Below are 25,647 nucleotides of genomic sequence, written 5' to 3'. Positions count from 1 at the left end.
TGATATACAGGGCTATTACAAATGATTGAAGCGATTTCATAAATTCACTGTAGCTCCATTCATTGACATATGGTCACGACACACTACAGATACGTAGAAAAACTCATAAAGTTTTGTTCGGCTGAAGCCGCACTTCAGGTTTCTGCCTCCAGAGCACTCGAGAGCGCAGTGAGACAAAATGGCGACGGGAGCCGAGAAAGCTTATGTCGTGCTTGAAATGCACTCACATCAGTCAGTCATAACAGTGCAACGACACTTCAGGACGAAGTTCAACAAAGATCCACCAACTGCTAACTCCATTTGGCGATGGTATGCGCAGTTTAAAGCTTCTGGATGCCTCTGTAAGGGGAAATTAACGGGTCGGCCTGCAGTGAGCGAAGAAACGGTTGAACGCGTGCGGGCAAGTTTCGCGCGTAGCCCGCGGAAGTCGACGAATAAAGCAAGCAGGAAGCTAAACGTACCACAGCCGACGGTTTGGAAAATCTTACGGAAAAGGCTAAAGCAGAAGCCTTACCGTTTACAGTTGCTACAAGCCCTGACACCCGATGACAAACTCAAACACTTTGAATTTTCGGCGCGGTTGCAACAGCTCATGGAAAACGATGCGTTCAGTGCGAAACTTGTTTTCAGCGATGAAGCAACAATTTTACTTAATGGTGAAGTGAACAGACTTAATGTGCTAATCTTGGCGGTAGAGAATCCTCACGCATTTGTGCAACAAATTCGCAATTCACCAAAAGTTATCGGGTTTTGTGCAATCTCACGGTTTAAAGTTTACGGCCCTTTTTTCTTCTGCGAGAAAAACGTTACAGGGCACGTGTATCTGGACATGCTGGAAAATTTGCTCATGCCACAACTGGAGACCGACAGCGCCGATTTCATCTTTCAATAGGATGGTGCTCCACCGCACTTCCATCATGATGTTCGGCATTTCTTAAACAGGAGATTGGAAAACCGATGGATCGGTCTTGGTGGAGATCATGATCAGCAATTCATGTCATGGCCTCCACGCTCTCCTGACTTAAACCCATGCGATTTCTTTCTGTGGGGTTATGTGAAAGATTCAGTGTTTAAACCTCCTCTACCAAGAAACGTGCCAGAACTGCGAGCTCGCATCAACGATACTTTCGAACTCATTGATGGGGAGATGCTGCGCCGAGTGTGGGAGGAGCTTGATTATGCTTGATGTCTGCCAAATCACTAAAGGGGCACATATCGAACATTTGTGAATGCCTAAAAAACTTTTTGAGTTTTTGTATGTGTGTGCAAAGCATTGTGAAAATATCGCAAATAATAAAGTTATTGTAGAGCTGTGAAATCGCTTCAATCATTTGTAATAACCCTGTACAAGCAACACATTACAAGTTTCAGATACCTCAAACATTTGGGTACGTAGAAAACTTTGAAAGGTTTTGGGGTCAAATACTGCTTAGTAATGGCAGTGAGACCTTTTTGTCCCTTTCGATACGATATTTAGCATCATATGCCTTACCCAACAATGGCTGGTGGATGGTGTATCAACCTCATTCAAATGCTCTCAGCTGCAGAACACACACATACACTACGTGATCAAAAGTAACCGTACACCTGGCTGAAAATGACTTACAAGTTCGTGACGCCCTCCGTCGGTATTGCTGGTATTCAATATGGTGTAGGCCCACCCTTAGCCTTGATGACAGCTCCCACTCTCGCAGGCACACGTTCAGTCAGGTGCTGGAAGGTTTCTTGGGGAATTGCAGCCCATTCTTCACTGAGTGCTGCACTGAGGAGCGGTATCAATGTCAGTCGGTGAGGCCCGGCACGAAGTCGGCGTTCAAAAACATCCCACTGGTGTTCTGTAGGATTCAGGTCAGGACTCTGCACAGGCCAGTCCATTAGAGGCATGCTATTTTCGTGTAACCACTCCGGCACAGGCCGTTCGTTATGAACACGTGCTCGATCGTGTTGAAAGATGCAATCGCCACCCCCCGATTGCTCTTCAACAGTGGGAAGAAAGAAGATGCTTAAAACATCAATGGAGGCCTGTGCTGTGATAGTGCCGCGCAAAGCAACAAGTGGTGCAAGCCCCCTCCTTGAAAAACACGGCCACACCATAACACCACCGCCTCCGAATTTTACTGTTGACAGATGGCGTTCAACGGGCATTCGCCATTTCCACAGCCTGCCATCGGATCGCTACAATGTGTACCGTGACTGGTCACTCCACACGTTTTCCCATTGTTCAATTGTCCAATGTTTAAGCTCCTTACACCAAGCCAGGCGTCGTTTGGCATTTACCGGATTGATGTGTAGCTTAGGAGTAGCCGCTCAACCATGAAATACAAGTTTTATCACTTCCCGCCTAAGTGCCTTAGTACTTGCAGTGGATCCTGATGCAGTCGGGAATTCCTGTGTGATGGTCTGGATAGATGTCTGTCTATTACACATCACGACCCTCTTCAACTGTCGGCAGTCTCTGTTAGTCAACAGACGAGGTCGGCGTGTGCGCTTTTTTGCCGTACGTGTCCCTTTACGTTTTCACTTCAGTATCACATCGGGAACAGTGGACCTAGGGATGTTTAGGAGTGTCGAAGTCTCACGTACAGACTTATGACACAAGTGACACCCAGTCTCCTGATTACCTTCCAAGTCCGTGAGTTCCGCAGAGCGCCCCATTCTGCCCTTTGAATGGTTCAAATGGCTCTGAGCACTATGGGACTTAACATCTGTGGTCATCAGTCCCCTAGAACTTAGAACTACTTAAACCTAACTAACCTAAGGACATCACACACATCCATGCCCGAGGCAGGATTCGAACCTGCGACCGTAGCAGTCGCGCGGTTCCGGACTGCGCGCCTAGAACCTCTAGACCACCGCGGCCGGCGCCATTCTGCCCTCTCGGGATGTCTAATGACTACTGAGGTCGCTGATATGGAGTACCTGGCAATAGGTGGCAGCACAATGCACTTATGTCATAGTGTATTTTAACCGCAATTTCAGTTTAATTAAAAGTAATGACTTTGTTGAAATGCATTTTTATCTGTTGTTCAAGACGATTCAATTAGGTGGGTGAATTCTTTGCATTTTGCAGCATGTGCGTGCACTAACGGAAGTTGTATCCTATAGCGACACGTAACAGCACTCACTGTGAATATAAAATGGTGTGGAAAGGGACCAAAATAGTGTAAGATTGAATGAATATCACCTTTCAAAGTATGTAATAATCGTAAAATACCGAAACAGAAACAAAACTAAACACAACATACAACTATAAAAGCCGCTTTTAAACACACTTCATTAGCAAAGACAGAAGTGAAAACACTATGTTGTCTCTAATACTATACCAAATTTTAGGGCTCGTAACGGTACGTAACACCTTGATGTATCTAAATAACCACACAGATACGTTAAGTATATTAAGATTTAAAAACAAAAGGTAGCAGTCATCAAGTACTGAAGGGAACAACTCCCGTAAAGCAAGGGTGGGGGGGTGGGGGGCGAAGGCCGTGGAAGCGAGAGGGGTAAACAATGGTGGGGCAAGGGGATGGGAGGGGGGGGGACGAAGGAAGAGGGAGGTAAAATGGGACGATAAGACGATACAAAACCATAGAACAAGCACCATAGCGACCTGCATAAAGTGTTAAACAACAGAATAAACTAAGACAACTGTATTTAAAACAGATCTTTTCCTGCTGGAAATCCATGCTGTAATTATTTGTCTGAATTTTGGTGTAGGCAAATTGTAATCAGAACGTATCGATACCGCACCGCTCCAGAAAACGATCTCTAACACCTCTAACATATTACAGTGATGATGAGGTCCCATACTCCGAGAAGCGTAGGGGATGATCCAGGAGCCGTACTAGGCAAGGTCCTAATGGAGGTGGTTTGCCGTTGCTTTCTTCCGACCGTAATGAGGATGAATTATGTTGATGAAGACGACACATCATCACCCAATACTCCCGAGACAGGGTAAATCCCTGACTCCGCCGGGAATCGAACCGGGGACCCCGGGAGCGGAAATCGAGAATGCTACTGCAAGACCACGAGCTGTGGAACTCAGCTAAAGTGGTATCGGAAATATCGCGGAAAGCAACAAACATTACTCTTCCGAAGCTTGTGAGCTGTCTCAAGGTCATTTACCAGTGGATCAATGCTGAAAACGCTAGCAATATTTTGCACCTTGTATGAGAAACTTTATGTGTATCAGCACTGTGCATGTTGTTGTTGTTGTGGTCTTCAGTCCTGAGACTGGTTTGATGCATCTCTCCATACTACTTTATCCCGTGCAAGCTTCTTCATCTCCCAGTACCTACTGCAACCTACATCCTTCTGAATCTGTTTAGTGTATTCATCTCTTGGTCTCCCTCTACGATTTTTATCCACCACGCTGCCCTCCAAAACTAAATTGGTGATCTCTTGATGCCTCAGAACACGTCCTACCAACCGATCCCTTCTTCTAGTCAAGTTGTGCCACATGCTCCTCTTCTCCCCAATTCTATTCAATACTTCCTCATTAGTTATGTGATCTACCCATCTAATCTTCAGCATTCTTCTGTAGCACTACATATCGAAAGCTTCTATTCTCTTCTTGTCCAAACTAGTTATCGTCCACGTTTCACTTCCATACATGGCTACATTCCATGCAAATACTTTCAGAAACGACTTCCTGACATTTAAATCTATACTCGATGTTAACAAATTTTTCTTCTTCAGAAACGATTTTTTTTTTGCCATAGCCAGTCTACATTTTATATCCTCTCTGTTTCGACCATCATCAGTTATTTTGCTCCCCAAATAGCAAAACTCCTTTACTACATTAACTGTCTCATTTCCTAATTCCCTCAGCATCACCCGACTTAATTCGACTACATTCCATTACCCTCGTTTTGCTTTTGTTGATGTTCACCTTATACCCTCCTTTCAAGACACTGTCCATTCCGTTCAACTGCTCTTCCTGGTCCTTTGCTGTCTCTGACAAAATTACCGAGCGAGGTGGCGCAGTGGTTAGACACTGGACTCGCATTCGGAAGGACGACGGTTCAATCCCGGGTCCGGCCATCCTGATTTAGGTTTTCCGTGATTTCCCTAAATCACTCCAGGCAAATGCCGGGATGGTTCCTCTGAAAGGGCACGGCCGACATCCTTCCCCATCCTTCCCTAATCCGATGAGACCGATGACCACGCTGTCTGGTCTCCTTCCCCAAACCAACCAACCAACCAATCTGACAGAATTACAATGTCATCGGCGAACCTCAAAGTTTTTATTTCTTCTCCATGGATTTTAATACCTACTCTGAATTTTTCTTTTCTTTCCTTTATTGCTTGCTCAATATACAGATTGAATAGCATCGGGGATAGGCTACAACCCTGTCTCGTTCCCTTCCCAACCAGTGCTTCCCTTTCATACCCCTCGTAGTCTCTGTGTCAAGGAGCTTTAGTTTTCCAACCCGAGAATAAAAACGTTAATGTTTTTTGCCAGTAAACGATTTTTCTGTAACAATATAGACTGAAAGTATTTCCTTATGAATGCCTTATTTAAGTGATACAATAGAAACATACGGACTGTCCACACGATAACTGTAACGAGTGTTAGAAATTACAGAGTGCTAGAAGGCGGGGACTACTCAGGAGGACGTCGTTATCAAGAGAAAGAAAACTGGCGTTCTACGGATCGGAGCATGGAATGTCAGATCCCTTAATCGAGCAGGTAGGTTAGAAAATTCAATATGTGAAAAGGATAGGTTTAAGTTAGATATAGTGGGAATTAGTGAAGTTCGCTGGCAGGAGGAACAAGACTTTTGGTCTGGGGAATACAGGGTTGTAAATACAAAATGAAATAGAGGTAATGCAGGAGTCGGTTTAATAATGAATAAAAAAATAGGAGTGCGGGTAATCTACTACAAACAGCATTGTGGCCAAGATAGACACGAAGCCCACGCCTACTACAGTAGTACAAGTTTATATGCCAACTAGCTCTGCAGATGACGAAGAAATTGAAGAAATGTGTGATGAAATAAAAGAAATTGTTCAGGTAGTGAAGGGAGACGAAAACTTAATAGTCATGGGTGACTGGAATTCGGTAGTAGGAATAGGGAGAGAAGGAAACGTAGTAGGTGAATATGGATTGGGGCTAAGAATTGAAAGAGGAAGCCGCCTGATAGAATTTTGGACAGAGCACAACTTAATCATAGCTAACACTTGGTTCAAGAATCATAATAGAAGGTTATATACATGGAAGAAGCCTGGAAATTCTGACAGGTTTCAGATAGATTACATAATGGTAAGACAGAGATTTAGGAACCAGGTTTAAAATTGTAAGACATTTCCAGGGGCAGATGTGGACTCTGATCACAATCTATTGGTTATGACCTGTAGATTAAAACTGAAGAAACTGCAAAAAGGTGGGAATTTAAGGTGATGGAACCTGGATAAAATGACTAAACCAGAGGTTGTACAGAGTTTCAGGGAGAGTATAAGGAAACAATTGACAGGAATGGGGGAAAGAAATACAGTAGAAGAAGAACAGGTAGCTTTGAGAGATGAAGTAGTGAAGGCAGCAGAGGACCTAGTAGGTAAAAAGACGAGGGCTAGTAGAAATTCTTGGGTAACAGAAGAAATATTGAATTTAATTGATGAAAGGAGAAAATATAAAAATGCAGTAAATGAAGCAGCCAAACAGGAATACAAACGTGTCAAAAATGAGATCGACAGGAAGTGCAAAATGGCTAAACAGGGATGGCTACAGGACAAATGTAAGGATGTAGAGGCTTATCCCACTAGGGGTAAGATAGATACTGCCTACAGGAAAATTAAAGAGACCTTTGGAGAAAGGAGAACCACTTGTATGAATATCAATAGCTCAGAGAAGTTTGACAGAGCACTGAAAGACCTGAGTCGATACAAAGCCCCCGGAGTAGACAAGATTCCATTAGAACTACTGACAGCCTTGAGAGAGCCAGTCCTGACAAAACTCTACCATCTCGTGAGCAAGATGTATGAGACAGACGAAATACCCTCAGACTTCAAGAAGAATATAATAATCCTAATCCCAAAGAAAGATGTTGTTGACAGGTGTGAAAATTACCGAACTATCAGTGTAATATGTCATAGCTGCAAAATACTAACGCCAATTCTTTAGAGACGAATGGAAAAACTGATAGAAGCCGACCTCGGGGAAGATCAGTTTGGATTCCGTAGAAATGTTGGAACACGCGAGGCAATACTGACCCTACGATTTATCTTAGAATAAAGATTAAGGAAAGGCAAACCTACGTTTCTAGCATTTGTAGACTTAGAGAAAGCTTTTGACAATGTGGTGCTACAGAAGAATGCTGAAGATTAGATGGGTAGATCACATAACTAATGAGGAAGTATTGAACAGAGTTGGGGAGAAGAGGAGCATGTGACACAACTTGACGAGAAGGAGGGGTCGGTTGGTAGGACATGCTCCGAGAGATCGAGGGATCACCAATTTAGTACTGGAGGGCAGCATGGAGGGTAAAAACCGTAGAGGGAGACCAAGAGATGAATACACTAAGCAGATTCAGAAGGATGTAGGCTGCAGTAGGTACTGGGAAATGAAGAAGCTTGCACAGGATAGAGTAGCATGGAGAGCTGCATCAAACCAGTCTCAAGACTGAAGACCACAAGAACAACAACAACAACAACAACAACAACAACATTGGAAAATACTGGTCCTCCTAAGAGTATGACTTCATAATTTGTACCGTTTTTTCGGATGTATTAGAAATTTAAGTACGTATACCATTAAAAAGATTTAATAAACCGCAAAACAGTGGGTAACTTTCACAAGACCTACAGAATGTCATTTTCGTGTGACAGTTAAGATAAGGCATAAAGGTTGTAAGAAAGGCCTAGTTTGACAGCGATCGTGCGGTGTTATGTGTTAGCTATTGTGGCAATTCGCTGAGAGAGACTGAAAGAAACCGGTGCTATTTACATGCGGGTGTGATGGGTATTTGGTGTCCATTAACCGGTAGAGAAATGACCCAGCAGTTGTCTAATACTTTTTTCTAACTGCTAACTGTATAAGGAAGTTAACAGTTCTATACTACGCTACAACGTGTAGGTGAAATCGCTTCCTCGTATTCAGATGACCACAGAGAAGTGTGAAATCTAAAACACACTCTTAAATCTGAAGACGTATAGGACTTTAAATTATGCAAGGTGGTCCAGGTGGAACTGTCAGCATTCAGGCATAAGAGAGGGACGATCATTTATAGCAAAATGCGTCATATGGACATTATTTCGAATGGTTTCAGAAGTAGAATAAATCTTATGTAAATTGTTATTTATTTTTTTTGTATAATTCAACAAATTGTTAGTTTTACAAATGTTAAACAATTAGTAAACATTAGAATGTGCATTTTACAAAGTAATATGCTGAACACTCTGGCAAATGCTCTACAGTTGGGAATTCAATACGTCGGATAGCGCCGGGGGCATTTTTTAACAGCAGCAGGAGCACTACCAACATAGAAGTCGTAAACATAAATCATCTGCACTTTCTTCAATAGTGCAGATGTGCGGCATTTTATCCAGCGCGAGTACACAGTCAGCCAATGCTTCTCTCAGATACACACACAGCCCTTCGCACTACTCCACTCGCAACACACCATCACCAACTGCACCTTCGGTATAGTTTAATGGCAGAAAGACAATCAGAGCAAAGATGATGTAACCGCAGAGGAAGGGTGGGCTAGAATTCAAAGTCAAAGCGGTTCATAGGGTAAGACACATACGTCCGTGCTACTAGCTCAAAAACAAATGTACATTAATTGCGCTCTATCTAGGGAAACATTCTGACCGGTACGAAGAATTTGGCTTCAGATGATCGTTTCTGTCATACTCCTGGATACTAACTACTCCTCGTGGGGCACATTGTATACACGTAGGCCTATAGTCTGCAATTCATTGCTTCACGTTTGATGTCCTGTTTTCAATTCCTGCTGAAAGAATAGATCCAAATTGCAAGCCGAACAAAATATATTTCTAAGAAGATATTTCATATCAGACTGAACTGAAGCTGCAATAACTGTATCAGTTATTTGGATCATCGTCTGTATTAGTAAGAGACTATCACGGAACACAGAACAAAGACCCATTTTCAGGTTGGCTATTTAACTGCTTCCGCGGGCAACTAAAATTTGATTTTCAGTGTTTGGCGTAACTAGTCATCCATTTTAAAACATCAGAACGCCGTCCTAACCTACTCATTAAAACAAATAATCTCATGTTAAAACTTTAACGCAGTAGGACAAGTACTGCAGATAGAAACCGAGTATTTGTTTTGAGGCATCGTAGCTTACGGCGGGCAAATATCCAGGCTATATTCATCCGGTATTGGGCTTAGCGTCTTAAAAAATCCAACTGTACCAAATGCTCAGGAATTTTTCTGGCACCCTCCACAAAAAGATGAAATAAAACAAGTCCATCGCTTACAACATTTACGCTGATCGTCCAGTAAAATTTCAGCGTCAGACATGAGGTTTTAATTTATTACTTGTTTGCTACAGACGTTATTCTCAACACAGTTCGCAAGGTACCTACAAAATTACATCGTTCTATGCCCCATAGTTCACGAGATATGACTTCTCACACCTTTAGATGCGTGAAAAACTAGCTTCTGCTTTAAATGGCGCGCAGTAAAACTTCAACATCAGGCATGACGTTTTATTACTTATTAACCTCTAAGTCTATTCGCTACACGCTTTTGAAACAGTATCAACACACGTCACTGACTGCAAAAATGTATGAAAGTATGACACATATTTTAGAAGAAATGGCGTCGTAAGTACTTAAAGGCATTAAAAACTTGCTTTCGCTTAAAATACAACGCATATTACACAGACTTTGTTCATCCAGTGTTTCATAATGAGGGTACTTAGCGAGTTTCAATAAACTTCAAGCATAGCCCGAAACCTTTTCCAAACTTTTCTCTTGCTTGCACGCTTAAGGTAAAATATTTAACACCTTAACTCAGTTGTAAAGTAATCGGAAGTTCGAAGCTGTGAGAACGATGCTTTGAAGATACGGAATTTACTGATTTACATCTAACAAGGAATCTGTTAAGTGCAAGGTAGCAAATTCAGTCTTTAGTAAGGCTCATTTGAAAGTGATGTGCTAACAATCATGACAGGAAGAATATCAGGTGCTATGACTCACCGTGTGCATCACAAAGACAACAGGAAATGAGTGTCCGGGAGGTACAGATGTCATCCTTCGGTGAGATGTGTGTGTTACACAAAATGGACATCAGCGACATTCAAGAAATATTTAAAACAGACCATTAACTAGAACCATGAACTCAGAATGAAAAATGGCCGGCCACATTCATCACAAAGGTTCGCACTATCAAGATCGTAGCTGAACTCCTTGGGAATTACAAACCGTGTAGGACGTTCAGTTCGGTATCCACTAGTAAGGAATGCATATAGAATCTTATGGGCATAATGGGTTGAAGAGAACTGGTGGAACGAGATGGCATGCAAGCGAATGGGAAACAGTCTGTCTTGGAGCTTATCACGAAACTGGCTATCATTTAAGACGTAGTTGCAGATACTGCGATAATATGTTTTATAGACACGAAAAAAACAGGCAGCCAGAGGCTGAATTTGTCCAGTGATTGCTGGTGAAATGAACAGCAATGACACATACTTTTCAGGGGGGGGGGGGACAGTTAGATCTAAAGGAGTATGATTTTTAGACACAGACCATGAATCAAGTAAAAGTAAGTTATTTTCACCAGCTATTGGCCAAAACCATAGTGGTAGTTCACTTACGGCCATTTTGCCACTCTTCCTTGCTGTGACGTAAATATTCCTTACGACCTTTGCAAGATCACGCACACACGGGGGACATACAGTAGCACCTCCAGCTTCTCTCAGAACAATAAATAACTTTCTCGCAGCACATAAAATAACTTTCCAGCAAATTTACCACCATATTAACACTCGGCACAATTGTATATGAATGCTTTAAGTCCTGGACGTTATTTGATCTTGATACAATTCTCCCGCTACGTGTAATTTCCACGCAACCTTTCATATGCATTTCCTCTCAAAATCTAGATTGGTCAGAGTCGAACGCCATATCCTTACTAAAAGATGGAATAAGTTTGTTTATCTCATATAAATATTTTCAGACAGATCCACAGTTTGCTGTCCATCGTCTAGTTGAAGCTTTGTTTGAAATTTCGTTATTTGACTTCATCCAATTCTGTAGCACTATTGGAAGTTATGCAACCATCGACTGCTTCCCTGTAATCTATATCGCCCGGAATTTGATGTGAATAACGTAGTAGGTCTCTATCGTGCACTTTCTGTAAGTTGCATCGAGCATCACTGAAAAGCGCAAACACCAGTTTGTGCAACCACTGCGTCCTGTTCTCCCTTTCATATCCGTAGTTTTTCTTATGCACTACACGATCATATTTCTGCGGACCCCCTAACTCTTCCTTGTCGACTCTTGTTTCTTCTTCTATCACGTCATCAGATTACTTTTCAGCCCGCATCTCGTGGTCGTGCGGTAGCGTTCTCGCTTCCCACGCTCGGGTTCCCGGGTTCGAGTCCCGGCGGGGTCAGGGATTTTCTCTGCCTCGTGATGGCTGGGCGTTGTGTGCTGTCGTTAGGTTTAAGTAGTTCTAAGTTCTAGGGGACTTATGACCACAGCAGTTGAGTCCCATAGTGCTCAGAGCCATTTTTGAGATTAGTTTTCCCCCTCGTACGAAACTTCAGTGTACCCTTTCCACCTATCCGTTGTCTCCTTTGCACTTACGAGTGGAAAACCCATTGCACTCTAAATCTTACCGCCCTTACTTTTTATTTAACCGAAGGCTTTCTTGGCTTTTCTATTTTCTCAGTCATAATTCTCATGCAGCAATTTTGCCTTAGCTTCCCATCACGTCGTCTTGTGACTTGTATTATTGAGCTTCTAAGTTTCCCTTAACATTTTTGTCCCTCCTTTCGTCGATCAGTTGACGTATTTCATCGGTTACCCATGGTTTCTTCACAGTTACCTTCCGTGTACCTGCAGTTTTCTTTCCAACTTCTGTGATTGCCCTTTTTGGAGCTGTCCATTTGTCTTCAACTGAAATGGATACTGAACTATTTCTTATCGCAGTATATGTAGCTTCAGAGAACTTCAAGCGTGTTCCTTCATTCCGCAGTATGACCGTATCCCACTGCTGTGCGCATTGATTCTGCCTGACTAACCTTTAACATTCGGTCTGGTCTTCATCATTACTCAATTGTGATCAGAAGCTATATATGCTCCTGGGTACGCCCTACAATCTAGTATCTAACTTCGATATCGCTGCCTGATCACCGTGTAGTCAAACTGAAATGTTCCCCCATCTCCAGGTCCTTTCCAAATATACTTTCTGCTCTTGTGGTTTGTGAACAGGGTATCCGCTATTGTTGTTGTGGTCTTCAACCCAGAGACTGGTTTAATGCAGCTCCATGCTACTCTATCCTGTGCAAGCTTCTTCATCTTCCAGTACCTACTGCAACCTACATCCTTCTGAATCTGTTTAGTATATTCATCTCTTGGCCTCCCTCTACGATTTTTACCCTCAACGCTGCCCTCCAATACTAAATTGGTGAACAGTTGATGCCTCAGAACATGTCCTACCAACCGATCAATTCTTCTAAACAAGTGGTGCCACTAATTCTCCTCCTCCCCAATTCTGTTCAGTACCTCCACATTAGTTACGTGATCTACCCATCTTATCTTCAGCACTCTTCTGTAGCACCACAATTCGAAAGCTTCTATTCACTTCTTATCTAAACTATTTATCGTCCACGTTTCTCTTCCATAAATGGCTACACTCCATACAAATACTTTCAGAAACGACTTCCTGACACTTAAATTTATACTCGATGTTAACAAATTTCTCTTCTTCAGAAACGCTTTCCTTGCCACTGCCAGTCTACATTTTATATCCTCTCTACTACCACCCCAAATAGCAAAACTCATACACCACTTTAAGCGTCTCATTTCCTAATCTAATTCCCTCAGGATCACCCGATTTAATTCGAGAAAATACCATTATCCTCGTTTTGCTTTTGTTGATGTTCACATTATATCCTGCTTTTAAGACACTGTCCATTCCGTTCAGCTGCTCTTCCAGGTCCTTTACTGTCTCTGACGGAATTACAATGTCATCGGCGAACCTCAAAGTTTTTATTTCTTCTCCATGGATTTTAATTCCTACTCCAAATTTTTCTTTCGTTTCCTTTACTGCTTGCTCAATATACAGATAGAATAACACCGGGGATAGGCTACAACCCTGTCTCACTACCTTCCCAGCCACTGCTTCCCTTTCATGCACCTCGACTCTTATAAGTGACATCTGGTTTCTGTACAAATTTTAAATAGCCTTTCGCTCCCTGTATTTTACCCCTGGCACCTTCAGAATTTGAAATAGTCAACATTGTCAAAAGCTTTCTCTAAGCCTACAAATGCTATACACATAGGTTTGCCTTTCCTTAATCTATGTTCTAAGATAAGTCGTAGGATTAGTATTACCTCACGTATTCGAACATTTCTACGAAATCCAAATTCGTCTTCCCCGAGGTCGGCTTCTACCAGTTTCTCCATTCGTCTGTAGAGAATTCTTGTTAGTACTTTGCAGCCGTGACTTATTAAACTGACAGTTCGGTAATTTTCACATCTGTCAACACCTGATTTCTTTGGGGTTGGAATTATTCTTACATCTTGCTCACGAAACGGTAGAGTTTTGTCAGGGCTGTCTCTCCTAAAGCTATCTGTAGCTCTAATGAAATTTTGTCTACTCCCAGGCCCTTGTTTCGACTTAGGTCTTTTAGTGCTCTGTCAGACTTTTCGTGCATTTTCTCCCATTTCATCTTCATCTACATCCTCTTCCATTTCCATAATATTAAATCCTCTATATACTCCTTCAACCTTTCTGCTTTCCCTTCTTTGCTTAGAACTGGGTTTCCATCTGAGCTCTTAATATTCATACAAGTGGTCCTCTTCTCACCAAATGTCTCTTTTCCGCTTAGCCATTTTGCACTTCCTGTCGATCTCATTTTTAAGACGATTGTATTCCTTTTTGCCTGCCTCATTTACTGCGTTTTTATATTTTCTCCTTTGATCAATTAAATTCAGTACCTCTTCTGTTACCAAACGATTTCTACTGGCCCACGTATTTTTACCTACTTGATACGCTGTCGCCTTCACTATTTCATCTCTCAATGTTACCCATTCTTCTTCCACTGTATTTCTTTCCCCATTCTTGTCACTCGTTCCCTAATGCTCTCCCTGAAACTCTCTACAACCTCTGGTTCTGTCAGTTTATCCAGGTTCCATCTCCTTAAATTCCCACCTTTTTACAGTTTCTTCAGCTTTAATCTACAGTTCATAACCAGTCAATTGTATTCGGAATCCACATCTGCCCCTGGAAATGTCTTGCAGTTTTAAACCTGGTTCCTAAGTCTCTGTCTTACCATTATATAATCTATCTGAAACCATCCGGTATCTCCAGGCCTCGTCCATGTATACAATCTTCTTTCATGAATGTGAAACCAGGTGTTAGCTATGATTAAGTTATGCTCTGTGCAATATTCTACCGGGCGGCTTCCTCTTAATTCCTTACCCCCATTCCATATTCACCTACTACGTTCCCTTCTCTTCCTTTTCCTACAATCGAATTCCAGTCACACATGAGTGTTAAATTTTCGTCTCCCTTCACTATCTGAATAATTTCTTTTATGTCTCATCATGCATTACATCGATCTCTTCGTCATCTGCGGAGCTAGTTGGCATATAAACTTGTACTACTGTGGTAGGCGTGGGCTTCGAGTCTATCTTGGCCACAATAATGCGTTCACTATGTAATTTGTAGTAGCTTACCAGCACGTCTATTGTTTTATTCAATATTAAACCTAATCCTGCATTACCCATATTTGATTTTGTATTTATAACCCTGTATTCACCTGACCGGAAGTCTTGTTCCTTTCGCTTTTTAAATTTTCTAACCTACCTGCCCGATTAAGGGATGTGACATTCCACTCTCCGATCCGTAGAACGCCAGTTTTCTTTCTCCTGATAGCGACGTGGTTCTGAGTAGTCCCGTCGCGAGATCCGAATGGCACGCAACATATATAAAGATAGTCATTTGCCCTTTATTAATTTCATTATTAAATCAATCGTTACAGCAAACTTTCTTCAAATATGTATTCCGTTTTTTGTTCGTAGGCCGTGTGGGGTAGCCGATTGGTCTGAAGCGCCTTGTCACGGTCCAAGCGGCTCTCTCCGTCGGAGGTTCGAGTCCTCCCTCAGGCATGGGTGCGTGTGTTGTCCTTAGCGTAAGTCAGTTTAAGTTAGATTAAGTAATGTGTAAGCTTAGAGACCGATGACCTCAGCAGTTTGGTCCCACAAGCCTAACCACAAATTTCCATACTGTCGTTCGTAGTTAAAATTTCAAATATTATAACAACGTTCCTGGATTCGTTGCGAGGACAGAAAGATCGACTCGATACGATCAGATCTTTGTAGGTAAAAAACAGACATGCACGTCTCAATCATGTGCCCCACGTTGAGTACACTATGATGTTTGTTTTTACAGACAGGTGAAAATTATGTAATTATTATCTTATACAATTATATAAAACTTGTACGTCATTATTAACCGAGTCGTCAGACAAGTATGTAGACAGTCACTTACCATTTTTAATGTCAACATTCACTTCATTATTCGTAAATGTAAAGTAAACAAAGGAAATAAAATAACGAATGAGGACTACCTGAATGGACTTTTGTCCGCTGATGTCATCGTTATAAGTACATTTAAAAGAATGAAGATGGCCTGCAAATATCAATATACCAGCTAAACGAAATTTGCATGAACTATCAATTTAAAATTTCTAGTAACAAAACAAAAATAATGGCATTCCGATTAACATATCCAGTCTGATCAAAAACTGTTTTGGATAATTCAGTTTTAGAACAAGTGTCTCAAATCTCTTACTTAGGCGGTGCTATAAGTTTTGATTTGGACCCTGATATTGAAAATATAAAATACACAAATTCCACGGTGCCTATGGTACCGTTAGCAGAACATTGGGCCATAAAGTAGAGACAGAAACCATCACGAAATTCTTCCAAGTAAAGGGCGTTTCTGATGTTATGCTACCGAAGCGAAAGCTGGGTGTTGAGTTCCATCATTCACTTGCCGCTGTAAGAGCCATCTAACGGCAGTTTGAGAACTGGGTCGATCAGACTGTCCGGTACAATCTGCTCCCTTTCGGGAAATATTGTGGCTGTGTGTGTGGCTGTGGACTTCCCAGGTCCTTTGTGCACGCAGGTAAGCTGGTCGGCTGCAGCGAGCAGACGTACACTTTGTAAGCAAAATTATGCGGGCACCCCCAAAAATACACGTTTTTCATATTAGGTGAATTTTGCTGCCAGGTACTCCCTATCAGCGACCTCAGTAGTCATTAGACATCTTGAGAGAGCGGAATGGATTCAATGATTGGGTGTCACTTGTGTCATACGTGCATAAGCGAGACTTCCGCATTCCTAAACAACCCTAGGTCCACTGTTTTCGATGTGATACTGAACTGGAAACGTGAAGGGTCACGAACAGCACAAAAGCATATAGTTCGACCTCGTCTGTTGACTGACATGTGGTTCAAATGGCTGTGAGCACTATGGGACTTAACATCTGAGGTCATCAGTCCCCTAGAACTTAGACCTACTTAAACCTAGCTAACCTAAAAACATCACACACATCCATTCCCGAGCCAGGATTCGAACCTGCGACCGTAGTGGTCGCGCGGCTCCACACTGTAGTGCCTAGAACCGCTCGGTCACAAAGATCGACTGACTGACAGAGACCGCCGACAGTTGAAGAGGGTCGTAATATGTAATAGGCAGATATCTATCCAGACCATCACACAGGAATTCCAGATTGCGTAAGGATCCACTTGTACTATGACAGTTAGGCGGGAGGTGAGAAACATGGATTTCATGGCGGAATGGCTGCTCATAAGCCATACATCAGCCGGTAAATGCCAAACGATGCATCGCTGTGTGTAAGGAGCGTAAACATTGGACGACTGAACAGTGGAGAAACGTTGTATGTGGTGACGAATCAAGGTATACACAGTGGCGATCCCATGGCAGGGTGTGGTTATGGCGAACTCCCGGTGAACGTCATCTGCCAGCGTGTGTAGGGCCAACAGTAAAATTCCGATGCTGTGGTGTTATGCTGTGTTCGTGTTTCCGATGAAGGAGGCTTTCATACGTTGTTGTTTTTTTCTTGGCACTATCACAGCATAGACCTGTTTTAAGCACCTTCTTGGTTCCCACTGTTGAAGAGCAGTTCGGGGATGGAAAGTGCATCTTTTAATACGATCGAACACCTTCTCGTAATGCACCACCTGCGGCTGAGTGGTTACACGACAGTAACATCCCTGTAATGGACTGGCTTGCACAGAGTCCTGACCTGAATCCTACAGAACACCTTTGGGATGTTTTGGAACGTCGACTTCGTGCCAGGTCTTATCGACAGACTTCGAGACCTCTCCTCAGTGCAGCACTCCCTGAAGAATGGGCTGCCATTCCCCAAGAAACCTTCCAGCACCTGATTGAACGTATGCCTGCGAGAATGGAAGCTATCATCAAGGCTAAGGATGGGCGAACACCATATTGTATTCCAGCATTACCCAAGAAGGGCGTCACGAACTTGTAAGTCATTTTCAGCCAGGTGATCGGATGCTTTTGATCACACAGTGTGTTCTTTTCGAGCCAAGGTTCAAATGGCTCTGAGCACTATGCGACTTAACTTCTGAGGTCATCAGTCGCCTATAACTTAGAACTAATTAAACCTAACTAACCTAAGGACATCACACACATCCATGCCCGAGGCAGGATTCGAACTTGTGACCGTAGCTGTCGCTCGGCTCCAGACTGTAGCGCCTAGAACAGCACGGCCACTCCGGCCGGCTCGAGCGAAGGGAGGCAGCGCGTGGGCACCTTGTCCACTTGTTAGATATTGCTGAACAGCATCTGTAAAGCAATACGGAATGAAATGTTTATATATCAGAGAGGTTGTCTTCTGTCTACCTATTGTGAGGGAAACAAGGGAAGTAGAGTGAGTCCTCCCGCACTACACGCTCGAAACGTAAATGTACTAATGCAGGACCGAGGGCTTGCAAGTGAATCAGTACACTGGGTGGTCACAAGAATATAAAATTCTGACACAGAGATGAGGTTTCTAGGAAAGACGAAGAGCTACACAAGAAGAGATATGATTATAAACGAATATATTAGAAAATAAATGAATATTTTCAGCATGAATAAAAAAAAATCAAAAATATCGTGAATATTGGCAGCAATACCTCGTGAGAATGCGGTCAGAGAATTCCTCAGAAGATCCCGAACTGCAAGCCGAATGGAAAACGAGATATTGGAAGACCTAGGAAAGGTTGGGTATGGTTTTCTTTGTGACTTCGGAACAGGCAACAACCTAATCCTTGAAAAGAAGATGATGATGATGTTGATGATGATGGTGGATAAAATTTTCATGAAAAAATTCGAAATACTTCTGATCTGCAAATAGACTAGTAAGTAAATAGTTCCTAATGAAAATTCCATAAAAATGCATTCCTTAAGCCTGCCTCAGTTTAGAGCAACTGTGGAAATCGGTCGTTTCGAAAGTGAAAGAATAAAAAACAATGATTTTTTTTAATTTAAACAAACTGTGTTCTCCAGTATCGCTTCTCAAAAATTCTTCTATCTGCAAGTTAGCATCTTTCATTAAATTTCTGTGGTGCTATGCAAATTTGCGTTTCGGTTACTTCTATGGCAAATACGGTCCGGAATTCTTTTCTAGCACAGCAAGCGATTCCAAGTGATAGCGAGAAAGACGATACTCTAATCTATTCTGTAACAAGCAAAATATATTGAAGAACGAGGATGAAATCGACTTTTTCAATTATTTTACATAGCGCATAGTACTTAATAATTGTATGATTTCATCATGAAGTCACCGAAGTGGCGTCAACTAAAAACACTTTGAATACGGTGGCCGAACCCCGAAGGGGATATCGCGGCCAAGAAATGCCATACGATCATTTCATATCAAAGTACGATGTAACTGAAAAAATAGTACAAGGGCGTGACTTGAACCTGTTCCGCCAACGTGACAGTCAGGAACATCCGTCACTGCGCTACTTCTGTGTTGTTGAAACATGACTAACGTTAAAAGGAAAGAAGGTACGCATAAAACTTCATCGATATCTCGGAAACTGGGGGTCACGGCATAGAAAGCCTGTAGCCAGGTACTGAGGACAGGTCTTTCCACATACAACCCAGGAATACACACGTCTTCCAGTAACCTCAAAAAGGAAATCTTCATTGTGATTTTGACACATCTGCACAGAAGAAAAAATGGTAAGTCGTGCTTACAGTGTTCTACCTTAAAGGGAGCTTGAAACTCCACCACGAAGCGTATAGTAATGTTGCCGGAGGCACCCGCGAGGAGTGTGGCCTCCGGAGAGAAGAAGCTCTCGTCTTAGGCGGGGACCGTTACGTAAGCCGTCAAGGGCCCTGGCCGTCCACTCCCACCTCTCCTTGTACGGCCGCCTCCGGTCTTTTTGAACGCCGAGAGTACTGCATATTCGCGAGGACGCATCACCGAGCTCTTTCGCAAGAGAGCCGGTACGCGCTGGACACTCCGAAGTCAAAGTGTACTCTGAAGGACTACAGCTGAATTACGTTCCGCGACGGAGGGGACATTTAATTTACTCCGCTATTGGACAACGACTAATAACAGTACTGTAAAAAAAACTAAAAATTTGAAAACAGTTTATTCTGTTTACCGTGGACCCTCTCGCGTATGCAAATGTCACATTCATTTCACACACACATATACACTGAAGCGACAAAGAAACTGGTATAGGCACGCGTATTCAATTACAGATGTACACTACTGGCCATTAAAATTGCTACACCACGAAGATGACGTGCTACAGAGGCGAAAAAATAAACGACAGGAAGATGATGCTGTGATACGCACATGATTAGCTTTTCAGAGCATTCATACAAGGTTGGCACCGGTGGCGACATCTACAACGTGCTGACACGAGGAAAGTTTCCAACCGATATCTCATACACAAACAGCAGTTGACCGACCTTGCCTGGTAAAACGTTGTTGTGATGCCTCGTGTAAGGAGGAGAAATGCGTACCATCAAGTTTCCGACTTTGATAAAGGTCGGATTCTAGCCTATCGCTATTGCGGTTTATCGTATCGCGACACTGCTGCTCGCGTTGGTCGAGATCCAATGACTGTTAGCAGAATATGGAATCGGTGGGTTCAGAAGGGTAATAAGGAACGCCGTGCTGGATCCCAACAGCATCGAATCACTGGCAGTTGAGATGACAGGCATTTTATCCGCATGGCTGTAACGTATCGTGCAGTCACGTATCGATCCCTGAGTCAACAGAAAATGGTTCAAATGGCTATGAGCACTATGGGACTTAACTACTGAGGTCATCAGTCCCCTAGAACTTAGAACTACTTAAACCTAACCTAAGGACATCCCACACATCCATGCCCGAGGCAGGATTCGAATCTGCGACCGTAGTGGTCACGCGGTTCCTAACTGACGCGCTTAGAACCGCACGACCACACCGGCCGGCCTGAGTCAACAGATGGGGGCGTTTGAGAGACAACAACCATCTGCACGAACAGTTCGACGACGTTTGCAACAGCATGGACTATCAGCTCAGAGACCATGGCTGCGGTTACCCTTGACTCTTCATCACAGACAGGAGCGCCTGCGATGGGGTACTCAACGACGAACCTGGGTGCACGAATGGCAAAACATCATTTTTTCGGATGAATCCAGGTTCTATTTATAGCATCATGATGGTCGCATCCGTGTTTGGCAACATCACGGTGAACGCACATTGGAAGCGTGTATTCGTCATTGCCATACTGGCGTATCACCCGGCGTGATGGTATGTGATGCCATTGGTTACACGTCTCGGTCACCTCTTGTTCGCATTGACGGCACTTTGAACAGTGGGCGTTACATTTTAGTTGTGTTACGACTCGTGGCTCTACCATTCATTCGATCCCTGCGAAACCCTATATTTCAGCAGGATAATGCACGACCGCATGTTGCAAGTCCTGTACGGGTCTTTCTGCATACCGAAAATGTTCGACTGCTGCCGTGGCCAGCACTTTCTCCAGATCTCTTACCAACTGAAAACGTCTGGTCAATGGTGGCCGAGCAACTGGCTCGTCACAATACGCCAGTCACTACCCTTCATGAACTGTGGTATCGTGTTGAAGCTGCATGGGCAGCTGTACCTGTACACAGCTGTACCTGTACACGCCATCCGAGCTCAGTTTGACTCAATGCAGAGGCGTATCAAGGCCGTTATTACGGCCAGAGGTGGTTGTTCTGGGTACTGATTTTACAGGATCTATGTGCCCAAATTGCGTGAAAATGTAATCACATGTCAGTTCTAGGATATTTGTCCAATGAATACCCGTTTATCATCTGCATTTCTTCTTGGTGTAGCAATTTTAATGGCCAGTAGTGTATGTAAATAGGCATAATACGGGGCGGTGGTCGGCAACAATTATATAAAAAAAAGTCTAGCGCATTGTTATATCGGTTACTACTGCTAGGATGGTAGGTTATCAAGATTCAACTGAGTTTGAACATCGAGGTTTAGTCGGCCCACGAGCGATGGGATACAGCTTCCCCAAGGTATCGACGAAGTGGAGATTTTTCGTACGACCATTTCACGAGTGTACCGTGAATATCAGGAACACCGTAAAACATCAAATCTCCGACATCGCTGTGACCGGAAAAAGATCCTGAAAGAACCAACAACGACTGAAGAGAATCGTTCAACGTTACAGAAGTGCAACGCTTTTGCATATTGCTGGAGATTTCAGTGCTGGGCCAACCACAAATGTCAGCGTGCCAACCATTCAACGAAACGTCATCGATGTGGCCTTTCGGATGACTGCATGACATAAAGCTTTACATCTGCCCTGGCCCCATAAACACTGACATTGGGCTGTTGATGACTGGAAACACGTTGCCTGGTTGGACGAGTCTCGTTTCAAATTGTATCGAGCGGACGGACATGTACAGGTATGGAAACAAACTCATGAACACATGGACCCTGAATGTCCGCAGGGGACTGTTCAAACTGGTGGAGACTCTGTAGTCGTGTGGGGCGTGTGCAGTTGGAGTGACATAGGACCCCTGATACGTCTAGATACGACTCTGACAGGTGGCACATACGTAAACATCCTGCCGGTTCACCTGTGTCCATTCATGTCCATTGTACATTCCGACGGACTTGGGCAATTCCAGGAGAGCAATGCGACACCCTACATGTCCAGAAATGCTATAGAGTGGCTCTTCTGAGTTTAAAGACTTCGGCTGGCCACCAAACTCCCCGGACATGAACCTCATTGAGCTTATCTGGGATGCTTTAGAACGTGATGCTCAGAAGAGATCTCCACCCGTTCTTAGTCTTACGGATTTCTAGACAGTACTGCAGGATTCATAGTGTCAATTCCCTCCAGCACTAGTTTAGACATTGATCGAGTCCATGCCGCGTCGTACTGCGGCACATCTGCGTGCTCATGCGAGCCCTACACGATATTAGGCAAATATACCAGTTTCTTTGGCTCTTCAGCGTATGTTTCACACGAATGTAACATATTTCACACATTTTCAATCTTTGGCTGGCGTTCACCTGCTTTTTCCGCTGCTCTACGCCAAACTAGTCCACGGAGAACCTTTAATGTTTGTGTAGTATTCTTCTCTAAGGTTTCATCATTGGCCACGAAACGGGTTCACAAACTTATTGGGTCACTGTAGTACACATTAGCACAACCTGGTGGACACACTGAAAAGCATAAATAAGAAATTAAGATTTTGTTTCCGTGTTGGCCCACGACCTGTAATTATTTTACGAGTGAGAAAATGGTGCGTTGTAGGCTGTATGTAAGTGTTCTTTATTTAATTTGTGCGATCTGCTAATTTTGCGTCATTTTCAAGCAAATATGTGGTATCAATTTATATGCATCACGTTTTACATTACGTATTCACCGAATTCGTCTTAATCATGTATGGTCACACACCATAATAAACAAATGTGTGTGTGTACAGAATAAAGATCATAATACTTCATCGTAATATGTCACACGTTAGTAACTGTTATTACGAGTACGCAGTCTGACAGCTACTAACAACTTTTACGATCGTCCAAAGTCGAAATTAGCTAATCGCATTAATTAAATAAAGAACATTAATATACACACTACAACGGACCATATTTTCATTTGACAAAGAAAAGACACTGAATTTCATACTTTTAATCTCTTACAAATCAATTTAATAAGGGAATAAAATACCAGCAGATTGTTTTTAACGTTTTACATGTTACTCTTAATCATCTCCCCTCTGACCCCCACTCTTAGGAGTAGTAATGGTGTCTTATTTCTGAAGTAGTTTTGTACACGTCATGGGTGGTATGTAAATCGAAATTGGTTAAAATTACTCTGAGCATCCCTGAGCTATAAGCTACTCCTCTTCACCCACATCTGCACTGATAGGGGTGTTGGGGCCGTATCATTGTTACAGCTAATTTTTAGAAATAGGAAGTGATACATGTGCCAAGTTTGGCAGAAACTGCTCCAGGCACATACAAAATCTAGTTTGCCCCAGACACTTCTGATTTATGTGCCTCTTTTCGTCCCATAATGGGAGTAGGTGGTTCCTAAAGTCACGACGGTTCTTTCGAGATATGTGTAACAAGTATGGTTGAAGTTGATCCAGTAGTTTAGGAGGAGATGGTGTAGGTACATACATACGTTCATACATAAAATGATGATTATAAATACGTATATAAAAATAAAGCACTTTGTCTTCAGGCCACAAGTGGCCCATCGGGGCCATCCGACCGCCGTGTCATCCTCAGCTGAGGATGCAGTTAGGAGAAGAATGCGCTCAGCACACCGCTCTCCCGGTCGTCTGATGGTTTTATTTGACCGGAGCCGCTATTACTCGGTCGAGTAGCTCCTCAATTGGCATCACGAGGCTGAGTTCACCTCGAAAAATGGCAATAGCGCATGGCGGCCTGAACGATCACCCATGCAAGTGCCGGCCACGCTCGAAAGCGCTTAACTTCGGTGATCTGACGGCAACCGGTGTTCCCACTGCGGCAAGGCCATTGCCCAAATAAAAATAAAGTTAACCAGAAATTAGTAATCAGAAAAGAAGAGATGAAGTATTACTGAGAAATCTGTATTGTAAAAAAAGGCTGCCAATCCGTAATTTTGCTTTTGTCCATTTGTAGAAAAAGCAAAGAAAGTTTCCACTTAAATTCCTGTTGTGAGCAAACTTTTACCTTCTTGTGATATTTTATCCCATTAATATTGTAATTTCTCCATACGTCTCCGTAAGACAGTTTGTTTTGATGTTAAAGTGGTGTACAGTTGACCTAAGCCAATCTAATTTTATCATCAAATGCTAAACTTTCTCAAAAATTGTGTGCTGTAAGTACAATGGCGGTCATCCAGAATTTGTCTCCTTGGTGTTTTGGAATGTTCAACTCTCTGAATTCGACACTTTGGCTGATTTCCTTGTGGTGAACTCCCGTTCTGGACGAACGCTCGCATTAGGTATAGCAATCGATGTTTTAGGCACGAGCACTACCTTGTATTGGGATTAGATAGTTTTAAAATCGATTTTACATGAATTTAACATCGAAATAAATTATCTTAATTAGTTGACGTCGCTACTGGAATAAATTAAACAATAACAACTACTACAGTGTGTCCTTGTACATGAATATGTCACACGCACAGTGGACTTACTATAGAAAAGTTGCGAGATACTGTTCTCTTAGAAGTCTTCATAAATAGTTACCGAAAATTTCTACTGCATGAAAGTCACCAGACCTTGACCAGGAGTGAGCAAGTTTTATGCTACCGACTAATGAGAAACGTAATTACGTGCCTGTGCAAGGACAGCACCATGCCGGTAGTCATCACTGGATTCTTCTCAAATGTTCTTGGTCGAATCTCAGACATCCTCATGAAGGAACGAGAAAGTAGATACAGAACGCTGTTGACAGCGGTCGATGTGGACACTGAACACTATGGGTGGTTCAGTAACTACCGTCCGGGAGCAGTGATGGAGGAAGAAATTTTCGTAGTCAATGTTTGGTCAGTAAGGGGTTGAGAGATGGCGTGAAGTACCTGTTGGCTACTTCCTCCAGTGGGTTACGTGCCTTGTAATGTTTGTGATCTGGAGGTAAGCTACGTTCGCAGCTGGTAACTACTTTGTAGATGGAAGGTGATTGAGCCAGCTAAATAACCAGACGATGAGAACATCTCAAAGAGTGAATAGTGACTACATGTAATACTGTTGATGGTGATCCATACAGTGGACATGGGTATTTAGGTTAGGTTAGGCTAGATTAGGTTAGGTTAGGTTACTTTCTTTGTGTCCTGACTGGAGAGTAGATTATGCAAGTTTCTTCGTCTCATCTTCCTAATAAGGCAAAGGCATCACACTGAACAAGTACTGTTTCCATACTGTTCATAAATCACATTAATGCGATATTACCCAGGATTG

Source organism: Schistocerca americana, chromosome 8, assembly GCF_021461395.2.
Source record: "Schistocerca americana isolate TAMUIC-IGC-003095 chromosome 8, iqSchAmer2.1, whole genome shotgun sequence".
NCBI lineage: Eukaryota > Metazoa > Arthropoda > Insecta > Orthoptera > Acrididae > Schistocerca > Schistocerca americana.
Note: the sequence above shows the minus strand (reverse complement) of the source record.